The sequence below is a fragment of the Habropoda laboriosa genome, unplaced genomic scaffold, assembly GCF_001263275.1.
Source record: "Habropoda laboriosa isolate 0110345459 unplaced genomic scaffold, ASM126327v1 scaffold67, whole genome shotgun sequence".
In the NCBI taxonomy this organism is placed as follows: Eukaryota; Metazoa; Arthropoda; class Insecta; order Hymenoptera; family Apidae; genus Habropoda; species Habropoda laboriosa.
In genome coordinates this window covers 4857246-4864584 of record NW_017100242.1, presented here as the reverse complement: position 1 = coordinate 4864584, position 7339 = coordinate 4857246, and positions in this window count along the sequence as shown.

Sequence of the window (7339 nt, the reverse complement as noted above, 5' to 3'; positions counted from 1 at the left end):
TGTACTCTTTTCTTTTATCATCGTAAAATCGGTACAAAGAGTAATCTATTTTCAACACATCGATTAACCCAAATATTCTGTCACGTACAAAGTATTTATTTATTCCGTTTATTCTTTTTACATTTTACAATATATATTCCGTTAGTATTTATACAGGATGTAAAAATAAGGCAAAAATGTCACGCAACGAAAAGTCCATAAATGCTTTATTAAAAAGTTATAACAAAAATATGAAATGTAAAGGATACGATAATACTATTTCTCTTATTGTTAGTTCAATACAGAGCAAGATATCATTCTAAAAATTAAAAATTATTAATTTTTACCAAATATGTTTAACACCTTTATCTTTGAAGGTGATTTACATGTGGACGACTGCCAATATAAAAAGATACGTGTCGAATATTTTTTCCAGAACTACTGTACCTGTACCAAAGTTTCATCCAAAATCGGTGATTATCACTTCGGCATGTTCCCTTGTAAATATGAAATATTTACAAATATAGAACCTGGAAAATAAAGAAGTGTGTTTGCTGAAAATTTTCTTACACTTTTAGAACGAAGAGAAACGTGTCAATAGAATGAAACAACCTATTTCTTCTATCTTTAAGAAATTTCGTTGCAAACTTGTTCACAGTTTAGAGAGAAGTGTTTCATTTCACTAGTGAATCGAGAACAAACGGTTGTTCGGAAGTTGCACACGTTGAAGAAAGTAATGGTTATACACTATCGTACATAAGTTTAGCGTCACGTATTATTTTATATTATTTTATAGAAATAAAAAAATTGTCAATGTTGTTTAATTTTACAAAAACAATGTTTCCTTTCTTCTAAAACTCTTTTTACCATAGCTTTGTCCACAGTACCGTATACATAATATTAATAACGTGTTTTTTATTGCAGTTTCCGCAAAGTATCTGCAGAATATTCTTAAAAAATGATATCGGCGCAAAATTGAATCGAAGAAAATTTGTTACCTTTACGACGAAGTAAAACCGATAGCAACCATAAACTTATGGATGGTAGTGTACGATACCGTGTGAAGGAAGAAAGTTCCGAGCATCATACAAGGAAGAGCATTCATTGCTATGGTATTGTGACACCCTAATCTTGCTTATACTCCATAAAAGGCATGAAATGGATCACGGTGATGCAACAATTAATTAAAGGCTTAAATACGAAGTACCGTATCTTTATAATGCAGTGAGGTTTTATAATAATAATAAAAAAAAAAAGCAACAACAGGTAACTTTTAGCGTAAGAAAAATATTTCTTCATTGAAATTTATGTGACTATGTATTTCTCTACTGCAGTTTCTTTTTGTCTAACAGATTTGATTAAGCGCAGAAAGTTAACAACGAATTGCAAAGCGGAAGAGAACGTTAATTAAGCGCATCGAAATGAAGTAATTAAATACTAAGTAGCCTGAGATACGAGTAAGTAAGAGCGTAATGCAATGTCGCAAAAAATGAAATGTATAATTGACAGTAAGTAGAATAGATAACGTTACATTTTCATATATTCTTAGTATCTTTTTCTGTAATTATAATGCCGGATATATGAAACGATTTTTGCAGGATTGAAAAAGTTGAAATATGTTAATCAAGCGATATATGTACAGGCGCCTCGGAAAGTAAGTTAACGATCCCTCTAAACGTCGTTTGAATTAAAGAAAATTGACGAACGTCGTGTTACGCTGTTTTCGTTTCTTTCACCGTTTTTACATTATTTATACGATACGAGTATATGAAAATACACGTTACTGAAATATATCCTATTCATTTACCCGCATATCGATCGTTAACTTACTTTCCGAGACGACTGTACGTGCTTTGTATCATTATTTGTAACCAGTTGAGCATATATCGCGACGTATATGTTCCTGTATATTAAGTATTAGTTATTGTAAAATACATACATTCGCTGTTTCAGATTAAAAGAAAGAACCATAACCGACAAATTATTGAAGTACGATTCACTTACGCAAGAAGCATCAGTAAAACCGTAATGAAATTTGGCAGATGTTTATAGAGACAGTTTACAAGAAGAAATCGAAACTTTCGCTTAATTCTCGTCTGTTACATCATGACGGTGGCCTGTTCGTAATGGCCAATCGGCGACGCTTTGGAAATTTTTCTCGAAGAAATGGGTCTCAAAATTTGATCATTTATAAGAGTAATGAGTAATGAACAACCCACGGCCCGACGTTGTTTGCGTGACCCACATCAGTTAGCTAAATAATCTATGAAATAATTTTCGAAAAGATCGGGTAGTTTCAGTATAGATAATACGATAGAAGCTGTAGCATCATCTCGTAAATTTTCAGAAAATAAAATAAAGTTATCTATGTTGAAAAGAAAAAATTCTACTCTCTAAATTAACAATCTCTGTGTTAAACTACAAGTTTATTCGATATATTATAGATTTTATTCCTACCCTGAACCTTATCAGTACTCTCGGTACTTTTTATCTCGTCAGAATTGGCAACAATAGGCTTTGAGAACTGATCTCTACGATCAAGAACGCCCAGGCAATTTATTTTCATTTTATTTAGTAAGGAAAACCGCGAATTCATTACAATTTAACAAAATTTCGCTGGAACACTAAAACAGAATATAAATTAGATTGACAAGATAAATAATTCATACGACTCACCATTCGTAACCTTCGAGATACCCTTAGTGAATCATTTCAGTCCTCTCAGCCTTCGATTTTGACCCACAATTCACTTGGAAGCTTCTCTCAGACCCATGAAACTTTTGCAATTCCCCTCAGCCTTGAATTTTCATCCCACCAGTGGCCCACAATGATAGATTGAAAGACCCAAAGCCAATGCCCAAGACCCACCAGACTTGGAAAGCTGTGAAAGGGTGACGCGCGAAAAGTAGAGTACGAATCGCGATTTATTTTCATTTTCAGGGATTTTGTTTAGTACCCGAAACCGCGAATTTTTATTATCCTCCATATTTTCCTGTAGTTGATTTTAGTTGGGACATTTAGCAAAAATTCAAAAAAGAAAAGAGAAAAGAAACGCAAAAATGGAAAAAGGGACGAAGCTATTTATCAAACGCGACGCGACGTGATAAATTCTCGTATCGATCGAAAGTAAATGGGAAAATTGACTCTAAATTGAATTAACGCGGTATACTACTTTGATACTCTAATAATGGGAGGGCGTTTGCACCATTAGTGCAGTAGAGTCCATCCAGTTCTTCTTTGACCTCTTGGTAGTTCAGCTTCGACATGCACATGCACACACATATATAACCAACCATCAAACACTCAAAAAATTCACTCACAATTCGCAGATTAAGCAGCTGGACTCTGCAACGTAGAATTGGCTGCCAGGCTGCATTGCTTCCTTCTTTCCATCCTCACAGATCGTCATCCTTCCGCAAATCATTCCAGTTCCTCGTCGTTGATTTCCCAAGACTCACAGACTCACAAAATGTGAGTCACTGTGGAATGGACGACGCGAAAAGTATTTCGAAACCCGATTTATTTAAGAGGGGAAACCGCGATATTATATTATTCTCGATTTTTAGAATCATGTTAACTTTAAATAGAATAAACGTAAAAAAAAGAAAAGAGATATGAAATAAACGCGATGTATATAAAGCAAAAGAATAAACCGCGAATTCATATCTTTCCCGAATCTCTAACGCAAGTAAATTTGAAGGAGGGTATCGATTAAACGCGTAAAAATATTCAATATAAAGTGAACTAGGGATGAAGCTATTATAATACACAATGAAACGACTCTAGTATTTACTAAAATTCAAAAATTTTCGTGTGTCAGTAAAATGTAGGGTCGGCCTACATCCACGTAAAAAAAAAGAAAATGTAGGGTCGATTCGACAAGTGTCAGTAAAATGTAGGGTCGATAGCAGCAGAAAAGCTGCTAAACAATTAGAATTAAATGTAACGATAGAAATTATTGCAATAATGCGTAATGCAATTGAAAAATTGAAAGAATCAAAAGAAAAAACGCGAATTCGTATCTTTTTCGATTCTAGAATATAAGAAAATTTGAATAAAATACGCGACGAGAATTGGGGAGAAGCATAAGTTAAACGCGTAAAAATATTTAATAATAAACGAACTAGGGATGAAGCTATTATTTCAATACGCGATACATTGACTTTAGTATTTACTAAAATTCAAAAATTCTCGCATAAATTCCGAAAATAGATTATTAATTACTGTAAACTACTGAGACGGTTTAATTAAGGGTGGGCATGGTGCTGCTTCAGTTTGAAATGATTTATAAACACATAATTAACAGAGGAAAAACCGTGAAACGGCAAAACGTCAACATTCTAATTGTTATAACATGTAAACAGAACTTTAAATTTAGTGTAAACAGAAAAAATATATAATACAATTTATTTCACGGTATTGCAACAAATAAACGTTGAATCAATATTTAATTCGTATAAAAACAATTATTTAACGTAATAATTTTACCTTCACTATGGCTATTTTTAATCTACGACCACAGGTCAACCTGATTTCTAATCCTTACGAACTTTAAATTCAGTCTAAACTGAGAAAATATATAATACAATTTATTTCACGGTATTGCAACAAACAAACGTTGAAAAGATTCTTAATTCGTATAGAAACATTCATTTAAAATAATAATTTCACCTTCACTATGGCTATTTTAAATTTACGACCAAGGGTCAACCTGATTTTTAATCCTCCGAACTTGATTTCACAACGAGAAAGTAATAAGATCGTTGAAACGTACTTATTTGTCAAAGAAACTTGCAAAAATGTATAAATAATAATATGTAATGTTTTAACAAATTTTTGGAAGTATAAATTAATAATAAAATTGTGAAAATTAATAAATTATACGTTATTATAACATTAATAGAATTATGACTAAACCGAAGTTCGAAGTCGAGTATTTAAAGTCTGATATTACGTGCCTAGCGAGTGCCGGTAATTGTTAAAATTTGTTTAATAATTAGTAATAGAAATTCTAATTGATTCTAATGTATACAAGTGTTACAAGAAGGCTGAGTGTGTACAGGGTGGACATAGGCTAGCTAGTAGCCCCCGACCACTCTATTCACATCTCAGAACCTTCAGGTCAAAATACGCCGCGAAGTGTCTATGGCCCAGTATAAAGGGTGAATGATTTCGCGGGACATCGGCGGGTCCTTATATACCCTCGGTACCCTCTCCCCAAAGTCATTAGCAAAATCGTCGGTTAGGTCAGGCGGGAATCGACTATTTTTCGCGGGAAACCGATTACTTTTCGCGGGAAATTTCTGTTCTTCTATTATGATGTTGTAACACGGTATAATTATTAATTTTCACAATTTTATTATTAATTTATTACTTGCAACAATCTATTATAACGCTACATAGAATCATTTATACGTTTCTATAACTTTCTTCAATGGATAACTACGTTTCAATGTCCTCGTTACTTACTGGTGGTTTAATTAATTTGCTAAGGATTAAAAATCAGGTTGACCTGTGGTCGTAGATTAAAAATAACCATAGTACAGCTAAATTTATCGTGTTAAATAATTCTTTTTACACGAATCAAAAATGTATTCAACGTTTGTTTGTTATAATATCGTGAAATGAATTATTTGTGCAGTTCTGTGCATTTTCTGTGCAGTTCAACCTAATTTACTTAAATTTACGTTGCGAGACAGTAAACTTACTGACTCTTGTAGAGAATTTACTGTACTTTGTCCAGTTTGGTGGAGAATGTCGTTTAGATGCAATGGAAGTTTACCTGGGTTATTTTTCTTGATAAATGACCACAGGTCAACTTGATTTTTAATCGTTATAATCTTTAAATTCAGTGTGAATAGAGAAAATGTGTAATATAATTCATTTCACGATATTATAACAAACAAACGTGGAATACATTTTTCATTCGTGTAGAAAGAATTATTTAACACGATAAATTGAGCTGTACCATGGTTATTTTTAATCTACGACCACAGGTCAACCTGATTTTTAATCCCTACGAAATTAATTTAACCACGAGTAAGTAACGAGAACGCTAAAACCTATGTTTCCATTGAAGAATATTGTAAAAACGTATAAATTGTTATATGCAATGTTATAACAAATTGTCGGAAGTATAAATTTAGAACAAAATTGTGAAAATTGATAAATTATACCGTGTTACGATAACAGAAATCTCCCGCGAAAATCTCCCGCGAAAATTTCCCGCCTGACCTAACCGACATTTATTTCATGGTATTGTAACAAGCAAACGTTGAATACATTTTTCATTCGTGTAAGAAGAATTATTTAACACGATAAATTTAGCTGTACTATGGTTATTTTTAATCTACGACCACAGGTCAACCTGATTTTTAATCCCTACGAAATTAATTTAACCACGAGTAAGTAACGAGAACGCTAAAACCTATGTTTCCATTGAAGAATATTGTAAAAACGTATAAATTGTTATATGCAATGTTATAACAAATTGTCGGAAGTATAAATTTTTAATAAAATTGTGAAAATTGATAAATTATACCGTGTTACGATATCGGAAATCTCCCGCGAAAATCTCCCGCGAAAATTTCCCGCCTGACCTAACCGACGATTTTGCTAATGACTTTGGGGAGAGGGTACCGCAGGTATATAAGGACCCGCCGATGTCCCGCGAAATCATTTACCCTTTATACTGGGCCCTAGACACTTCGCGGCGTATTTTGACCTGAAGGTTCTGAGATGTGAATAGAGTGGTCGGGGGCTACTAGCTAGTCTATGTCCACCCTGTACACACTCAGCCTTCTTGTAACACTTGTATACATTAGAATCAATTAGAATTTCTATTACTAATTATTAAACAAATTTTAACAATTACCGGCACTCGCTAGGCACGTAATATCAGACTTTAAATACTCGACTTCGAACTTCGGTTTAGTCATAATTCTATTAATGTTATAATAACGTATAATTTATTAATTTTCACAATTTTATTATTAATTTATACTTCCAAAAATTTGTTAAAACATTACATATTATTATTTATACATTTTTGCAAGTTTCTTTGACAAATAAGTACGTTTCAACGATCTTATTACTTTCTCGTTGTGAAATCAAGTTCGGAGGATTAAAAATCAGGTTGACCCTTGGTCGTAAATTTAAAATAGCCATAGTGAAGGTGAAATTATTATTTTAAATAAATGTTTCTATACGAATTAAGAATCTATTCAACGTTTGTTTGTTGCAATACCGTGAAATAAATTGTATTATATATTTTCTCAGTTTAGACTGAATTTAAAGTTCGTAAGGATTAGAAATCAGGTTGACCTGTGGTCGTAGATTAAAAATAGCCATAGTGAAGGTA